Source organism: Rhinopithecus roxellana, chromosome 11, assembly GCF_007565055.1.
Source record: "Rhinopithecus roxellana isolate Shanxi Qingling chromosome 11, ASM756505v1, whole genome shotgun sequence".
In the NCBI taxonomy this organism is placed as follows: Eukaryota; Metazoa; Chordata; class Mammalia; order Primates; family Cercopithecidae; genus Rhinopithecus; species Rhinopithecus roxellana.
In genome coordinates, this window is record NC_044559.1 from 123339240 (window position 1) to 123359075 (window position 19836).

Sequence of the window (19836 nt, forward strand, 5' to 3'; positions counted from 1 at the left end):
CCCATGCTACAGGGCTGGAATCATTTTCTATATCCTGCAATAAATATCACTTCTCCAGGATGTGTCCTGGAGTCTTCTCAGGTTCTACTCCTAACCCCCATTTCTTAGTTTGTTTCTTATATTTCCCATCCTCCAGGAAAGCCTCACTTTCTGGAGACTTAATACCATCATAATCCCTGTGTCATAAAAGACAAAACCTTCAATAAATGCTGCAGCTGTGGTCATGGAAAGGGAGGAAATTCACTTTAAATCACCATCTCTAAAATAAAAAAAAAAAATGTCTGGTCCAGAAGGACATTATATGCAATCTGGAAAGGTCTTCAACAAAGTCACACGGGAAGTGGTGGTTTCTCACTGCTGCAAACACTGCTGTTATTGTTCACACTGATGAATAGTTTCAGTTCTCACTAATATGAAATTCCATCAAATGAATATCCTGGAAAACAATCTCAAACTCCAAGAATAACACAAGTATGGGTTTACTGTCAGACTATCTAAGGAGATTCAATCTATTGACCTCTTTATCTGCAGACACTATGAGGACCATATAATTAATTATCCACACTAGGCCGGGCATACTAGAACAAGTTTGAGAGTGAAAGGAGCTTTATTAAACACATCAGGCCAACAGACAAAACAGGATTGCCTTAAAAACAAGGAATGCCTCCCATGAGAGATAAGTACACTAACTGCAGAACTCAGTCCCTACATAAATTGCTTGTCTCACTGCATATTGTGGCTCAAGGGATTAATCAATCCCACTTGCTCTTAGGGAGGAACAGTTATTCCCCACACTTCATGCTTCCATGGGGAGGCATTTGAGTGTAACACATCCTTCTGGCACCTCTATCATCAGATGATGAGTGACTTGTCTAACAAAAAGAGTTAGTAGAAGAAACTGATTACAGTATATTCTGCAAACCACAGTGGTTCTCTCTCTGCCTAGCAGGCCGGGCCTGCCCCACAGTGGCACCTGGAGATGCCCAGAGCTGTCCATGTCAGGGGGTATGAATCCATCTAATCCAGTCAGGACATTTTAGCAAGCCATTTGCATGCAAATTTAAAAAACACATTCTCCAGTTGGTTTTATATCTCTATTTGTGTGTCTCTTGGCTCTTAACTCTGAATTGGTTCTGAACTTGAAAGGGAAATAATAAGTATTACATGTTGACTCCTAAGACCCTCACCCTTGCTGTTCCCACTGGCAGGAAACAGAGGCTAAGGTAATCTAGGGACACAAAAGAAAGAAAGCAATAAATTAGGTGAACAAATATCTCTTACTTTTTATGATAAAGTACTTTTTAAAGTGTGATAAAATACTTTTTACTTTTAAAGTTGTTTGAATTAAAGATTTTTTAAAGGATTGAGCATCATATAAATTTTCACACATACACACAGAAATCCTGAATAGATTCAGCTGTAGGAATTTATTCCTGTTTAAGGATAAAAAGATTGGCAGGATGGTTGGAGAGAATAAATAAATATCTTAAAGTGGCTCTAAGAGGTGGGAGATTGCAGAAGCACCAATGCCAGAGACACGCCACCAGAGGGAATATGGTGATACCTACCCTGCACACACACACACACACACACATGCACACCACATACACATACACACACACAGACACACACACACCATATCCACTACACATCCATGCTTACACATACAAACACTATTCTGAGCATCATTGATCATCTAAGTAAAAAACCAGTGATCAAGCTGCTATCATCTGCCTCTAGTTCTCATGTAAACAATAGCTGAATTAGTGATAGACTTGGAAAGAAATCCTTCCTAGTAGGCAGTTACCAAGAATGGAGTATAGTTGGCAAAGTTGTATTGGTCACTTCTCCATGTCACTTCACAGGGTGTAAGAATTTTCAAATATCCAGTACTCCCATCTAAATGTTATCTCTCTCATTGATGGGCTCGAAAAAAACAAACATTTTTAAATGGTATAGCCACATTGGCAACTTTCTAAAAGTCCTAATTTTTGCTTGACAAATAATTCAATAATTTATGCTATTTATTTTTAATGTAACATTTAATCAAAGGATTCCAATGAAATCTAAACTATTTTCATCAGATTTGCCTCTGATTATTCTAACTCTTTCTTTTGCTCTATTATTTCTTAGAGTTGGCAAGGGCAAATTAATTAGCAGCTGTTTGAATTAAGAAGACTTCTGATTTCTCCTGATAAGTTATGGCAGCTTTACGATTAATATTTTAACCTACCTGCTGTCCTACCAGTTAGAATAGCAAATGGCTTTTAGACAGGATCAGTTGGTACTAGACATCACCACACACTTACACACACGTGCTCACATCAACCTTGGGTTGAGAGAATTTTAAGTGTTAGTTTATGTAAAGCTTCCAATAAGTTCACACTTTTTAAATGTAATGAGGATGGGGAAAAAAGAGGTTGGGGGAAAAATAGTCCACTAAGAACTGAGTCCAGATTTAGATTTGTGCAATCCTGGCATACTTATCTTCCTGAGTCTTTATGTTTTTAATAAAAACAGACACCCCTGTTGGTCTAATTATTAGCCCTGGATGAAAACAGAGCACATGAAATAAGTGGGAATGCAATGCTCAAAAAATTACCCCCATGTGGAGAGAAATGGGTAAATTTGGCTGTTCAGTAGCTTCATCACTAAGAAACACATGTACTTTTCACTGAGCGAAGGTTTGCAAATTTTGCCACAAGCAAAACAGTTTATTGCATCCTGAGTAATGTCCCATGATAGAAAAATATTTCCACCTCAACTCAGAGTTTTTGTCTCACAAAATACTAAAACTTCGTCAAGAGGAAAACTGTCTAACCCCAGATTAATTTGTATAGCAAGGAAGCTATAAGATAGAGAGCAGAGTTTCTACACTTTCATTAATTCCTTTGGAAATATGAAAGACAGGACATCTGGAAACTCCCAGAATGAACCAGGTACTGTCTTGGGGAGTTTGGGGGCTTTCCATGCCCATAACAAAATGTAACATCTGGATCAGGAGACAGGAAACCAAATAACAAGTTCTCCTCTCAGTCCCAAATGAGTTATAACTGTAAGCCGGTGCATATGACTTTAGAGTTTGCTCAGCAGAACTGTCCCTAGCAGTTGGCACTCATACACAGAAATTACTTTATAGAGATTCAGGCTAAGGCCTGATGGTGTTCAGAGCTCCCCACTGAGGTTTCATAAACCCACCGAGTGTCCAAGAAGCACGACAAAACAGGCCCTCACATGTTCTACCACTATACTGCAAAGTTCATGAAGACATAGGCAGGTCTTTTTGTTGTGTTTTGCTTTGTTTTTGTAGAGACAGGGTTTCACTCAGTTGCCCAGGCTGGAATGTAACAGCACAATCACAGTTCACTGCAGCCTCAATCTCTGGGGCTCAAGCGATCCTCCTGCCTCAGCCCCTCAAGTAGTGGGGACTACAGGCATGCGCCACCATACCCTAGCTTCTTCGCTTTTCTTTCTTTTTCTTTCTTTTTTTTTTTTTTTTTTTCTTTGCAGAGACATGTTCTCACTATGTTGCCCAGGCTAGTTTCGAACTCCTGGTTTCAAGCAATCCTTGAACCTTGCACCTTGAACTTTGGCCTCCAAAAGCACTAGGATTACAGGTGTGAGCCACACAATGCCTGGCCACATAGCCTGGTCTTGTTTATACTCACATGTCCCAAAATGATGAGGAAGGCCTGGCACATAATCCATAGTAGGCATCCAATAAAGGGTTTTCATTTTGTTCTGTTTTTATATGCCTGTGTCTTTTTTTAAAATTAATGAATCTTACAGAGATTACATGCTTCCTGAACCTGAGAGAACTGACCCCACATTCTCTGGAGATTTGCCAGTCAATGACTGGTCCACCAAACAACCCAAGATTATCTTTCCAAACAAGTTTTCAAATGATAAGTAACATCCCTGGTTTGATGGTTTGAACTGACCTCAGGACTCTATGTTGATGCTATGGACAATAAGCCAGATAACAAAGGTACCCGAGTGTAACTCAATGAGCCTCTTCTTAGGGAAGGGGTGTGCCTGGGTGATGGCTGTACTGCCTACCGCCATCGCTCAAGCCATGTGCCTGAAGCTGTGCATGAGGGAGAGAAAGAATGTCCACTCCCAAAAGAACTGATCCAGGGCATGAACAGAACCATTGCACATCCTCAGGAGGTTCCAGCAAACCTGCACATCCATGTCTGCACTTAGACAACCTAAAGAGAGTGAGAACGCTTTCCCAGATCACAGCAGAAGTTCAACTGAATTCAGCTCATTCTTTAGAGAAAATGTAACTTCCAAGGTGAGGACAGGAGAATCAGACAAAGACAAGCAGAGACTCTCCCTTTTCTGCAGTTCCATCATTAATCCAGGAAAGGAGGAAAGGAAAAGATCCCCAAGGGCGGTTCCTCACAAACAAATGAAGCACCTACTCTAATTCAAAGTAGAAGAGAGGGCTTCCCCTCCTGCTATTTTCTAAAGAAGAAAGAGATAATATTCCCTGTCACCAAAAATTAGCAATGAGGAGTATTTGCCATAATCAAAAACTATTTGCAAACTCCCAAAAGGAGAAAAAAATCGTGGAAGTAAAAGATTATATATATATATATAATCTTACTATTTATATATACATAAATTTATATATGTATATATAAAATTAGTCCTGCCTACCACTCCCTTCAATATGGAAGATATTGATGTCCTTTTTCTTAATTAAAAACAAAGGAAGCTTCTAAATATATCCAAAGTCAAAAAATAAGCCAGTGTTTCTGTCAGGTATTTTTCAAAAACTACATAGTTTGTCAGTTTTGATAAGGTTTAGTGACAGAGACACTTAGAGCTCTAAGCCAGTCCAATTCAGGAACACCATGGAAAGTATCCTTGGACCTCAACAAGGTTAAATCTACAACTTAACTAGTTACATATTTCCCTAGACAAAATGACATAATTAATGGCTTTTTTGCCCTACTTTAATAACAGAGAAGAAGGTACCCTGGAAGCCCAGCGATACTCAAAACCCTCAGAACTATGCTGACTTGTCATCATTTCTCCTGCATATCCAAACCCATACACTAAACATTAATTTCCACCAGGAAGTGTGACAGTTGTATTTCTAGTGATATACAAAAAGTTTCTCTGCCATCACGAGAGAGAAGAAAATGAACTTGGTGTCAAAGACATCCAAAGGAATATTTGATGCCCCTAGGACAACAAAAATACAAATTATTTCAGAAATGTATGATAGAGTGGTATGTAAGGAATCTGTCATCATTGCACAGCTCAGAATGACACAACTGAAGCTCAAACTGAATTTATGAGCTTAGCAGCCAAGAAGAAAATAAAAAAGAATTCATTAAGGTTTTTAATGATCATAATTTAAATAGTCACATCACCTTTATACAAAGGAAAAAGTATATATTCAAGTTAGGAGAGCTGAGGTTGAATTTAGACTCTGATGTTTACTACATGCTTGCCCCTGGAAGAATCATTTAATAACAGCAAATGTTTAGTGAGAACTTTATATGTTTTAGGCACTGCTCTAATAATTGTATATATTAATATATGAAGTTAACCCTCAAGATAACCCTACAAGTAAATATTTAAAACCAACCATCCAATCATCAAATGAAAAGTTAATGGCTTAAATAATCCCATTAAAAGTCAAAGATTGTTAGATGGGATATTTTTTAAAATCCAACCTAATTGGATAAGGAAAATGTGGCTCATACACACCATGGAGTACTATGCAGCCATAAAAAAGAATGAGATCATGTCCTTTGCAGGGACATGGATAAAGCTGGAAGCCATCATTTTCAGCAAACTAACACAAGAACAGAAAACCAAATACTGCATGTTCTCACTCATAAGTGGGAGTTGAAGAATGAGAATACATGGACACCGGGAGGGGAACATCACACATTGGAGCCTTTTGGGGGGTGGGGGACAAGGGGAGGAGAACATTAGGACAAATACCTAATACATGCAGGGCTTAAAGCCTAGATGATTGGTTGATGGGTGCAGCAAAACACCATGGCACATGTATACCTATGTAACAAACCTGCACATTCCCCACATGTGTCCTGGAACTTAAAGTAAAATAAAATAAAAAATTTAAAAAAAACAAAATCCAACTAAATGTTGTCTAGAAGAAACTCACTTTAAACAAACAAAAACATACAGCTTAAAAGTAAAAGTATGAAAAATGATATACTGTGCTAACACTGAAAAGAAAGCTTATTTGGTTATATTAATATTAGAAAATGTAACTTTTAGAGAAATTACTATTGCCAAAAGTACATAATAGTAAAGAGAAAAATTCATCAAGAGACATATTATTTCCAAATAATAGGATTGAAATAATATAGAGTATGTACTCTAACTGCAGTGGAATCAGAAATCAAAACAAGAAAATATCAAGAAAATGCTCAAATACTTGGAAATTAGGCAAAACATCAGAGAGCAATGATGGGATCAAAAAAATCACAATGGGAATGTTCAAATACTTTAAACAGAATGAAAATTAGATTATGTCAAAGTTTGTGATATGAAACTAAAGCAGTGCATAGAGTTAATTTTTTTTGCATTAATGCATATATTGGAAAATAATAAATATCTAAAATCAACGGCCTAAACTCCTACCTTAAGAAATTTGAAAAAAATTGAAAAAATTAAACATTAAATAATTAGAAGTAGAAAATAGTAAACATAAGAACAGAAACTAATAAGCTAAAACAAACAGAAAAAAGAGACAACACCAACAAGATAAATATCTGATTCTTTGTAAAGGTTAATAAAATTAATAAAGCTCTAGTTAGAGGTTTATGACTAACCTAGTTAGAGGTTAGTCATGAACAAAAAGATAGAAGACATAAATTACCAATAGCAGAAATGAGAAACAAGGTATCAGTGCAGAGCCTACAGATATTAATATGAAAATAAGGAATATTATGAGCAGCTTTATGCTAATGAATTCAACACTTTTGATAAAATAGATAAATGACTTGGTATTTATAGACAAGTCACTCCAAAAATAGATAAGAGGACATAAGCTCTATACTCTCAAAGAAAAAAACAAAAATAAAAGAAAATTAGTTTAAGTTATAGTTAAAATTCTTCTCATAAAGAAAATTCTAGGACAAGAAGATTTTGCTAATTAATTCAAACAAACACTTAAGAAGAAATGATATAATACTGCACAAACTGTTTCAGAAAAGAGGCAGAACCACATCCTAATTGATACAAGGCCAGCATTGCCCTGATGCCAAAACCAGACACAAACATTGCATAAAAGGCACCACAAACTACTATCTCTTGTGAACATAGACACAAAATCCTTAACAATTTATTAGCAAATCAGGTCCTGCAATATATAAAAGGTAATATATATCATGACCAAATGGGGTGTATATTACAAATTCAAGATTGGCTTGACATTCAAAAAGTAATCAATCTAATTCACCATATTAACAAAATAAAAAACTACATGATAGTGTCAATAGATACAATTAAATAAAATTTTATAAAAATTCAGCACTCATCCATGATTTAAAAACTGCTAATTGCAAATAGAAGAGAATTTCCTCAAACTAATAAATGACATTACAAAAAAACTGTAGTTATTCTATTTAATAGTCCTGATAGAGTGACTGATTTTCCTTCCCTGTAAATAAAGAAAAAGACAAAAATATTCTCACCACTTTTACTCAACATTATAATGAATGGCCAGTGTAATAAGGCAAGTAAAAGAATTGAAACGCATATATGCTGGAAAGCAAGAAGTAAAACAATCTTTACTCAGAGACAACTTGGTGATCTATCTAGTAAACCCAAAGAATCTATCAAAAATCTACTAGAACCAATAAATGACCTTAGAAAAGTTACGGGATACAAGGTTTAGATCTAAAAATCATTTTATTCTTAAATACTAGCAATGAAAAATCAGAAAATAAAACTTTAAAGCAATATCTTTCATAAAATTATGAAATATATAGTTAGAAATTAAACAAAGATATGTAAGACTATACACTGAAAACTACACTACATTGCTGAGAGAAATTTTAAAAGATCTTTATAAATGGAGAGATAAACTCAATTTTGTTAAGAGGGCAATTCTTTCCAAATTCATCTATATATTCAATGTAATTCCCATCAAAATTCTAGCTGATTTTTGGTAGAAATTGACAAACTAATCCTACTACGTGAAAATACAAAGGTCCCCTAGAACAGCCAAACCAATTTTGTAAAGAAAGAACATAGTTGGAGGGCCTACACTACCTAATACTCACCAGAAAGCCGTATTGTCACAAGAAAATGTGATGTTGGCATAATCATTATTATTCAAGAGAACAGAATGTAGAGTTCAGAACTAGACCCGCATAAATAAGGTTAACTGCTATTCAACAAAGGTGCCAAGACATTTCAATGGGGAAATAAACTTTTAACAAATTATACTGGAAGAGTTAGATATCCACATGCAGAGAGAGACAGAGAGAAACACTAACTCTTACCTCACACATCATTCATGAAAACTTAATTCAAAATGGATCATAGACTTAAGTATAAGGGGTAAAACTATAAAATTTCTACTAAAAGCATAACAGAAAATCTTAATAATCTCAGATTAAGTATGGATTTTTAAAATAGGATGCAATGCTGTATGAAAGAAAAAGTGATAAATTTGAATTCGTCAAAAATTAAAATATTTTGCTCTGCAAGAAACACTTGGGAAAATAAAGAGATAACCTATGAAATATATAAATATATAAGAATATACAAACACAACTCAATACTAAGAAGACAACACATTTTTAGTGGGCAAAAGATGGGGATACTTTACCAAAAATAATATGCAGACGCCAAATAACCATATGAAAACAGTGATCTAAATTATTGTTCATTGAAAATGGAAATTAAAAAACTGAAGTAAGACACCAATATACATACAGTAGAATGGCTGAAATTTAAAACTACAACTGACCCTTGAATAACACAGGTTTAAATTGCACGGGTCCATTTATATGTGGATTTTTTTCAACTAAGCATGTCTTAAAAATACCGTGTTCGTGGGATGCAAAACTTGTGTATATGGGAGGCAGAATGTATCTGCTGTTCCACAGGGCCCACTGCAGGATTTGAGCAAGTATGAATTTTGGAATGCACAGGGGTCTTGGAGCCAATCTCTGGTGCATACCAAGGGACAACTGCTATACCAAGTGTTGGTGCTGGTGGAAATCTAAAATGGTGCAACTACATTGGAAAAAAGTTGGCAATTTCATGTAAAGTTAAAAACAAACTTACCAAATGTCTGAGCAACTCCAATCCTAAGCATTTATCCAAGTGAAATAAAGGTTTGCAAGCAAAGAAGACTTGTACAATACATGAATTTCCACAGTAGTATTTTTACTCACAGTGGTCAAAAGCTGGAAACAATCCAAATTTCTTCCAAATGGTAAATGGATAAACAATTTTTAAAATATCCACACAACGCAATACTACTCAGAATTTAAAATGAAGATGAGACTACTAAATACATGAAACAGCATTGACTCTCAAAAGCATTATGGTAAGTGAAGGAAGACAAACACAGAAGACCTCGTACTCTATGATTCTACATTTGTAAAATTCTAGAACAGTACAAAACTATTTCAATGGCGTATCAGTGGTTTTCAGGGGTCAGGAGTTGCAGGGAGAGAATTAACTGCAAAAGGGTATAAAAGTGTGTATTTCTGTGGGGTTGGTGGTGATATCCCCTTTATCATTTTTTATTGCGTCTATTTGATTCTTCTCTCTTTTCTTCTTTATTAGTCTTGCTAGCGGTCTGTCAATTTTGTTGATCTTTTCAAAAAACCAACTCCTGGATTCATTGATTTTTTGGAGGGATTTTTGTGTCTCTATCTCCTTCAGTTCTGCTCTGATCTTAGTTATTTCTTGCCTTCTGCTAGCTTTTGAATGTGTTTGCTCTTGCTTCTCTAGTTCTTTTAATTGTGATGTTAGAGTATCAATTTTAGATCTTTACAGCTTTCTCTTGTGGGCATTTAGTGCTATAAATTTCCCTCTACACACTGCTCTAAACGTGTCCCAGAGATTCTGGTATGTTGTATCTTTGTTCTCATTGGTTTCAAAGAACATCTTTATTTCTGCCTTCATTTCGTTATACACCCAGTAGTCATTCAGGAGCAGGTTGTTCAGTTTCCATGTAGTTGAGCGGTTTTGATTGAGTTTCTTAGTCCTGAGTTCTAGTTTGATTGCACTGTGGTCTGAGAGACTACAAACCACTGCTCAGTGAAATAAAAGAGGACACAAACAAATGGAAGAACATACCATGCTCATGGATAGGAAGAATCAATATCGTGAAAATGGCCATACTGCCCAAGGTTATTTATAGATTCAATGCCATCCCCATTAAGCTACCAATGACTTTCTTCACAGAATTGGAAAAAAACTGCTTTAAAGTTCATATGGAACCAAAAAAGAGCCTGCATTGCCAAGACAATCCTAAGTCAAAAGAACAAAGCTGGAGGCATCATGCTACCTGACTTCAAACTATACTACAAGGCTACAGGAACCAAAACAGCATGGTACTGGTACCAAAGCAGAGATATAGACCAATGGAACAGAACAGAGTCCTCAGAAAGAATACCACACATCTACAGCCATCTGATCTTTGACAAACCTGACAAAAACAAGAAATGTGGAAAGGATTCCCTATTTAATAAATGGTGCTGGGAAAATTGGCTAGCCTTAAGTAGAAAGCTGAAACTGGATCCTTTCCTTACTCCTTATATGAAAATTAATTCAAGATGGATTAGAGACTTAAATGTTAGACCTAATACCATAAAAACCCTAGAAGAAAACCTAGGTAGTACCATTCAGGACATAGGCATGGGCAAGGACTTCATGTCTAAAACACCAAAAGCAACAGCAGCAGAAGCCAAAATTGACAAATGGGATCTAATTAAACTAAAGAGCTTCTGCAAAGCAAAAGAAACTACCATCAGAGTGAACAGGCAACCTACAGAATGGGAGAAAATTTTTGCAATCTACTCATCTGACAAAGGGCTAATATCCAGAACCTACAAAGAACTCAAACAAATTTACAAGGAAAAAACAACCCCATCAAAAAGTGGGGAAAGGATATGAACAGACATTTCTCAAAAGAAGACATTCATACAGCCAACAGACACATGAAAAAATGCTCATGATCACTCGCCATCAGAGAAATGCAAATCAAAACCACAATGAGATACCATCTCACACCAGTTAGAATGGCAATCATTAAAAAGTCAGGAAACAACAGGTGCTGGAGAGGATGTGGAGAAATAGGAACACTTTTACACTGTTGGTGGGATTGTAAACTAGTTCAACCATTATGGAAAACAGTATGGGGATTCCTCAAGGATCTAGAACTAGATGTACCATATGACCCAGCCATCCCATTACTGGGTATATACCCAAAGGATCATAAATCATGCTGCTATAAAGACACATGCACACGTATGTTTATTGCGGCACTATTCACAATAGCAAAGACTTGGAATCAACCCAAATGTCCATCAGTGACAGACTGGATTAAGAAAATGTGGCACATATACACCATGGAATACTATGCAGCCATAAAAAAGGATGAGTTTGTGTCCTTTGTAGGGACATGGATGCAGCTGGAAACCATCATTCTTAGCAAACTATCACAAGAACAGAAAACCAAACACCGCGTGTTCTCACTCATAGGTGGGAACTGAACAATGAGATCACTTGGACTCGGGAAGGGGAACATCACACACCAGGGCCTATCATGGGGAGGGGGGAGGGGCGAGGGATTGCATTGGGAGTTATACCTGATATAAATGACGAGTGATGGGTGCTGACGAGTTGATGGGTGCAGCACACCAACATGCCACAAGTATACATATGTAACAAACCTGCACATTATGCACATGTACCCTAGAACTTAAAGTATAATAATAATAAATAAATAAATAAAGGGTATAAAAGAACTTTCTGACGTGTCTGAAATGTTCTATATCATGATTGTGGTGGTGATTACACTGCAGTAAATATCTGTCAAAAGTCATGTATTTGTGCAGTTAACAGAGGTAAATTTTATACAAGTTGAGATATACAAATTATATCCCAATAAACCTGGCCCCCCAAAATGCTATTTGATTCTAACTGATTATTGCAAGTAGTTTTTTCTCCTCAATACTTTGCATTGGTTTTCAAACTTTCTACCATACATTTGAATTACTTTATAATCAGTAAAACAAAAGAAAGTAACGTCTTAGTAATAGTAGTCTAAATAAAAGAAAGGATCAAGTAAAGGAATTAGGGTGAGTCACAGACACACACAATATATGTGTGAAGAATTGAGAATGGAACTTCCATTCCTGGAAAAATGCCATGATAGATGTTTGGATGGAGAAATCCTCCAATAAAGGACACATAGATGATGGATAAAATAGTAAAGGAATGATTTTTAAAACTTTTCAAATACACAGGAAGAGAATCATCTGAAGTCAGCCAGGGGAGTGGGGGGGAAACAGGAAAAGAAAAAGCAAACAAAGCTAGCATGAATTTAGAGAAACGGATAAGGTCTGAAGACTGAAGCTTTCATTAGGACATCTGTTAATATCTGAAGCCTCAGGATCTATGTTTAAATACACAACAACTTCTCTGAAAACATGAAACAATGTTTGGATCTCTAAGAATAATATGAGGCTAGGTCAGGAATTTTGCAAACAGCCAGGAGTCCTTAAAGAGAACACCCTCAGGTGAGTGCAAGTCATTTGATAAAAGTCATTTTATGGTAACCAAAGTTTCAACTCACCAGAAATATGTAAAAAGCCTAAACTTCTATACACATAATAACATTCACAATATGTAAAGCAAAAATTATCAGAATGTAGAGAAATCCTCTATCACATGAGAAGTTTCAGGATATACCTCTTAGGACTTGATAAATCAAGCAAGAAAAAATCAGAAAAGATAAAGAACAACAAAAAATAACTAACAACAAAATTAATAAGTTTGAGTTCATGTACATGTACATGTACATGACAAGTACATTCAATAAATAAAGAATATATATTCTTTTCAAGCATCTATGAAACATTTATGAAAGTTGAGTCTGTAAGATTGTATTTTCTGTCTGCCTGGAACATGATTAGGATAAAACTCATCATGAAAAATATAACATAAAAATGTATACATACATACATATATATTTAGAAATTTTAAAACACAAGAGAATACCTCATGGATCAAATAAAATAAAAATGTAAATACTTAAAACCAAATGATGATTAAAAATACTATTTATCAAAGTTGTGAGATGCATTTAAAATTATATTTATACCCAAACAAAAATAAATCGTTCTACCAAAAAGATATCTGCACTCATGTGTTTATCACAGGCCTATTCACAGTAGTAGAGACATGGAATCTACCCAAGTGCCCGTCAATGTTGGACTGGATAAAGAAAATGTGGTACATATATACCATGGAATGATATCGTTTCTCCTTTGACTAATGGAACATATGCTTGTGAATTCTGATCCTTCATGTTTTTCTCTGTGTTAATTTATACTAGGTTAAATACAGATGACTATGACCCACATACACACAAGCTCAGGTAACTCACCTGACCAGACGTGTCCCCAGCTGTCTGGGCAGCACTCCTATGTCCTTTTGATTCATGATTGTAGAAGTGCCCTAAGTCACTGCAGCGGCTCTTTTCTCAGACTTGATTCCTCTCTATTCTTTCCCAAACCCACACTCAGTCACAGGAGCTTTCTTCCACACTCCCCTGTGAAGTTCTTGAACTTGAAATCATTTCATTTTGCCAAAGTTCCTTTTCATCGCTTCCGAAGAACAGCCTCCATTCACCTGAGTCCAAGTGCTTCTGCTGGGAGGTTGTCTGTCACAGACCTGTCCTGTCACCTCGCCATATTTGACTCCCAACTCCACTGCCTTTGCCAGCCAGACCAGCAGTCCTCTTAGTGGTTTCGTCGCCTAGTCCCTTGGCAGTTGCCAAGTCACACTGCTTTCTAACCCACCAACCCCCTAAAACTCTCCATCCATGCAAGAAGCCTAATTAGTTAGATTCATGGAGAATAAACACCCTTTCCCTAAAACGCCTGCCAATGTATTGACCTGACCTAACTCCTCCTCCCACAGGAAGGAAGAGGGAGGGCAGGAGGGAGCGAGGTGGAAGGGAAGGAAAAAGAAAGAAGTAAAGGAGAGTGGAAGGGGTGTTAAGGGAAGGGAGGAGAAGAGAGAGATCCAGAAAAAGCAACTGTGGCAGCACCCTGTTTCTGTTCACACCTCAAGTATCTTTGGGGTAGATTCTCACAGTTAACAATCAATGAACAGAAATCATCAGTCAGTGCATCATTCAATGTATCTATATTTACACACTCTATTCCCTACCCTTTGCTTTGTTTGCTTAATTATCCTCATTAGGAATTATTAGCAAATCCAAACAACTTACAAAGGAGCCATTAGGCTGGTAACTACAGCAAACATCAGCACAACCCGGTAGTCCCCAGTGGAGATAGAGACCTGCTAAATCAGCCATTCTACCGAAAATAGAAATGACGAGGAGGAGGTAATCTACCTGAGAGGTCATGCCCTCTTCCCAGATTGTTTGTTATTTGTTCGGGGCCCCTGGGTAAGGTGTGTGATTGTTTACTCGAGTATAACCACATCAGACTGAGTTGGGGTTTCCTACCCTTCTGGAAAAGGAGGTATAGTGGCTTGATCTATAGGGAATAGGGCTTGGATTAGAACTCCAGGAAACCCTGGCCCATCAAATGCAGAACCTTCTGCTTGTAAATCACCATGACTTCTAAAAAACTGCATATGTCATGGAGAGATCTAGTGAAACTGTAGATAAATGCAATCGAGGGCAATTTTAAATAGGACAATTATTTGTATGGGAAATTGTCCCCTTTGATGTATTAGATTAACTTATAAGTGATAAAGACAGACTAACCATAGGAACCATCAGTACTAAGGCATGTGGTGTGTGAGTTCTTTCGTCCTGGAACCCCTGAGGGATACTGTTTAAGGTATTGGATACTGAGTCATCGGGGCTCCTGGAACCAGCAACATGTCTCTCCCAAAGAAAGGAAAATAAGCTTCTTGTACCTAGTTTATCAAGAGCCCCACCCCTCACTATTCTAGTGTCTTAGGGAAATAAAATATAGCCAGAGTCCCTACCACCAGAAGGGTGTACACACATCACCATTAAACAAGGAAACAGTGTTAATGGTTGAATGCTACATGTGTAGTCAAGACAACAGCTACTATAATTGAGAAAGGAGACATTCTGGGGCTACAGTTAAAGGGAAAGATGATTTCCAAACCTGGTGCTTGATCAAGATCTAAACAGGTGAGAACAGAATGTGTAGGACCAAGAAACCAGAGAACCCCCAGTGATAAGATTTTTGCAGAACATAGGCCACCATCTAACTTGCTGGTGGGTTGCAGGGTAAGGAGTAAGGAAAAACTAAACAAACAAGATTGTCAACTGCATCATGTGAGATGCAAAGGAGATGTAAGAAAGCATGAAGTGCTCAAGAAATGACAAGCACTTCAATACAACTGAACCTCAAAACTTGGGAAGAAAGCACTGTCGCAGTGTGCAGCTTAACCTCAAAACGTGGAGAGAAAATGCTGGCACAGTGCGCAATGAAGCTGGAAAAGTAGCCCTGGTGAGCAGCCTCAAAGCATCAAATTCCGAAGGTCCATGAGTGTTGTGCTCAGATATCCCATTATGCTGAAACTTCCACAAAGACAGAGCTTGCTTCAGGGAAAACTCACAGGAGGCAACAAAAACAGAACATCAGCTTAAACCTCACCACTTCTGGAAAGCCTCCTTGCCCCCTGATCCCCCACTACACCTCTCTTGCACTATGAAGACAAATGAAGTAAAGAAAAATATGGTATCAGAGCACAGCATACAGACAGGCTGTAGATTCAGTGGGTGGGAAGTCAGCCATGGGTGGACCTAGCATCACATAGAGGGAATCAGGTACATGGACACAATGCTCGTTTCAGAAAGGCAATACCGGTCCCTGAGGAAGGAGAGGTATTGAGTACAGATCAAGAGAATAAAGTGGGGTTTTGGTTTCTGCATTAGGATACAGGGGGTTTGCAGGGCAAAAGCCCAGCTCTTAGGCAAGAACAAGGGCTAGAGTGCAGTGTCTGAGCAGACACAGAAGCCAAGAGGAGTGCTGATAAGTCAACGAGTTAATGAATTACCAAGAGATGGCCAGATATGGTATGGATGCTTGTGTCCTCCAGATTTCATGTCAAAATGTAATCCCCAGTGTTAGAGGTAGGGCCTGGTGGGAGGTGTTTGAGTCATGAGGGTGGATCCCTCAGCTACGGTTTGGTTCCCTCCTCACTGTAACGAGTGAGTTCTTACTCTGAGTTCATACGAGATCTGGTTGTTTAAAAGAGTGTGGCACCTCCCACCTCTCTCTCTCTTGTTCCTGCTCTCACCATGTGATATACCAACTTCTCCTTTACCTTCTACCATGACTGGAAGCTTCCTGAGACTTCCCCTTAAGCAGATGTTGGAGCCATGCTTCCTGCACAGCCTGCAGAACCATAAGTCAAATAAACCTCTTTTCTTTGTAAATTACCTAGCCTCAGATATTTCTTCATAATGATGCAAAAATGGGCTAGCGCAGGCCCCAAGAGTCTATGATGAGGCCGAACCCACAGCACTTCCTGTCGTATGAGAGGGCTGGCATACCCTGCACCCCTCAGCATGCAGAGTGCTGTTTGGGGCATGAATGGAAAACAGGCTATGGGCAGGGGAAGGAAAACTAGAGCTCCCTGTAGAGAGAAAGACTTGCAGATAACAGGAGGTAAAAAAGACAAACTCATTTTTGCAAAATTGATCACATGGTCTTTTTTTGGGTACATCGATTTTTTTTTTTTTTTTTTTTTTTTTTTTTGGAGCTTGAGACCTGCTGTGGAAGGTACATGTTGTGAAATTCCACAACACTATGAGAACACAAACTTTTTCTCTTACCAGTGGGATTTATCAGGATAGAATCTTTTACTTGAAGCCAACAAAAATTTTCAGCCTAGGCAGGAGCAGTATAATGAACCTCTGTTCAAGAATAGAGGCATTTTTCACCTGCTGAGGCCATTAGTCATTATCCAGGGTCTCACTGTGATGAGCATGATAGAGAAGCCAGTCCACTGAAAGTAAGATAAATTGGTAATTCCAAGTTTGCAGGACGAGTGAGTCTCCCATCAAGTCTATTTCCCTTTTTATATTTTTAGGTTAAATGAACAGGTGTTATCACTGCCATCTACATATTTATATGCACACTTTTGTAAATTATATTCTCCCTTCCAGGAGCAAGCCAGTAAGGACTATGAGGAAATTGGTGCTGTCTGAGGACTTTGGTGGCTGTTTGGGGTTTGCAGGGATACTCATGTCTTCTCCTCATGGAGCATAGTCACGAACAGGAAATAAATTTCAGTGCTTATCAGTCCTATAAGAATCCACAACTCCAACTACAGGAATCTGCTAAACCCCAACTGGGAAAACATAGCTTAGGACTGGTCATTCAGTAGATCTTTTTCTTGGAATCAGCCTACTTGGTCAGGTCTACAAAGATAGGACAAAGACCTAGAAGACTCCAAAGAGGCTGGCCCAACCAACTTCAGGGTGTGGAATCTAGTCCTACCCCACACACCCAGGTGGGGGTGGGGGGGCAGGGATTCATACATTTTTGCATTGCTGTAAAGGAATACCTGAGGCTGGGTAATTTATGAAGAAAAGAGGTTGAATTGGCTCATGGTTCTGCAGGTCTTACAAGGATGGCTTCAGCATCTGTGTCGGGTGAGGGCCTCAGGAAGTTCATGATCATGGTGGAAGGTGAAGGGGCAGAAGGCACATCACATGGGGAGAGCTGGAGCAAGAGAGAAAAGCAAGAGGTGCCACACTCTTTTAAACAGCAAGATCTTGTGTGAACTGAGAAAGAACTCACTCATCACCAAGGGGACAACCCTAAACCATTCATGGGGGATTTGCCACCACAAGCCAATCACCTCTTACCAAGCCCCACCTCCCACATTGGGGATTACATTTCAACATGGTATTTGGAGGGGACAAACATCCAAACTGTACAGGGAACCAAGAAATAGATGGGACAACTTTTCCCAAGGAGGAGACAGTGGGAGAGAAGGAAAGACAGCTTGATTTCACCTTCTACACAGGGGCCATGACCATCAGGAAGACAGGAGCCGGTCAATGTCAGGCCCTGAGCTGTGATGGAACAGATGCCCAGGGATTGAGGAGGAGGCTGAGAAGGGGCACTCTACTGCTCCTTGGGTGGGGAGGGGAACAGACACCTCTCCTCCTCCTCAGTGGACCAAGGTAGGAATGTGAGGAGCAGAGGAGGAAAGGATATTCTCTCTCTTGGCATTGTACATGTGTTGCCTAATTTAATCTTCACACCCACCATGCAGTGTATCTGTATGATTACCCCTATTTAAACAGATAAGGAGACTGAGGTTGAGAGGTTAGGTTACCAGCACAAGGTTAAAGGGTAAATAAGAATGTCCAAATTTGAAACCAGAGCTTCTCCAGTGTCCATGTTCATGTTCATTTTATTGCACCTGACCACTGGAGCTGCCATAAGAAATCACAGCACACTTGCTGGCTTAAAACAAGAGAGATTTATTATTTCACAGCTCTGGAGGCCAGATGTCCAAAATCAAAGTGTCAGCAGGACCACACCATTGTAGACAGCTCTCAGCAAGGACCCTTCCTTGCCTGGTGCAGATTCTGGTGACTCCTGCATCTCTTGACTCATGACTGTTTCACTCCAAGTTCTGTCTCCATCTACATGTGACCTCTGTGCGTCTGTGTGTCCTCTCCTCTCCTTATAAGGATAGCAGTGTTGGCTATGGAGCCCTCCCTTACTCAGTATGACCTCATCTTGACTAATGACACTTGCAAAGACTGCTTCCAAATCAGGTCACTTTCTGAGGTTCCAGGGAAAACCCTCTACAACGATATTCATGGCATGATCTCTTTGGCCGGCTGCCTAGGAAATGTAGAGGGTATTGCAGGCCATGTGCAGCCATGTTTTTTGTGCCCTGGATTTGAGAGGCAGTGTGTTTAAAGCATAATCAGGACTGGATGTATGTGATCACAGAACAGTAGCAGTGACATAGACAGCCAAATCAATTTTTTTGGAAATGGAAAGAGGAATGGAGAGAAGGAGAAGAGAGAGACTTAGGCACATGTTCAAGTTTAACTGGAGCCCAAAGGCATTTGGGATGTGCTCTGGAATTATCAGATTGCAGGGGCATGATCAAAACCAGCATAAACAATATGATCCTGACTTCTGTTTGCAGAATAAATTGGAAGGCAGAGGGCAGCTGGGAGCAATATGATGCATTCAACTAGGCCTGAGGTGGCTGTGGCTGAGAGGAAGGGACAGAATAAGCTAGAAAATGTCGAGAAGTGTTTGATAAAAGATGAACTGTGAGGGACAAGAATAAGGAGGAAGAGGCCAAAAATAAATCCAAGTTTGAAAGACTGAAAAAAGCCTTTAACACGTTCGGTAAGGGACAAGGTGAGGTTTTTAACCATCAGGTGCTGGCCCGACAAGAATTAAAATACAGAAAAGCAAATCACACATTCTGTGAGAGAGCACAAGGTGTACGTACCCCAAGTATAAAGTGCCGCTGCTCAGCTGTCCACATGCAGCAAGTTCAGCAAACCCTCATGTCCAGCACAGGGCTGCAGCCTTTCATTGACAGAGCTCATCTCCACAGCAAGCCAGGCCCCACTTCTCAAGCCTGATTCAG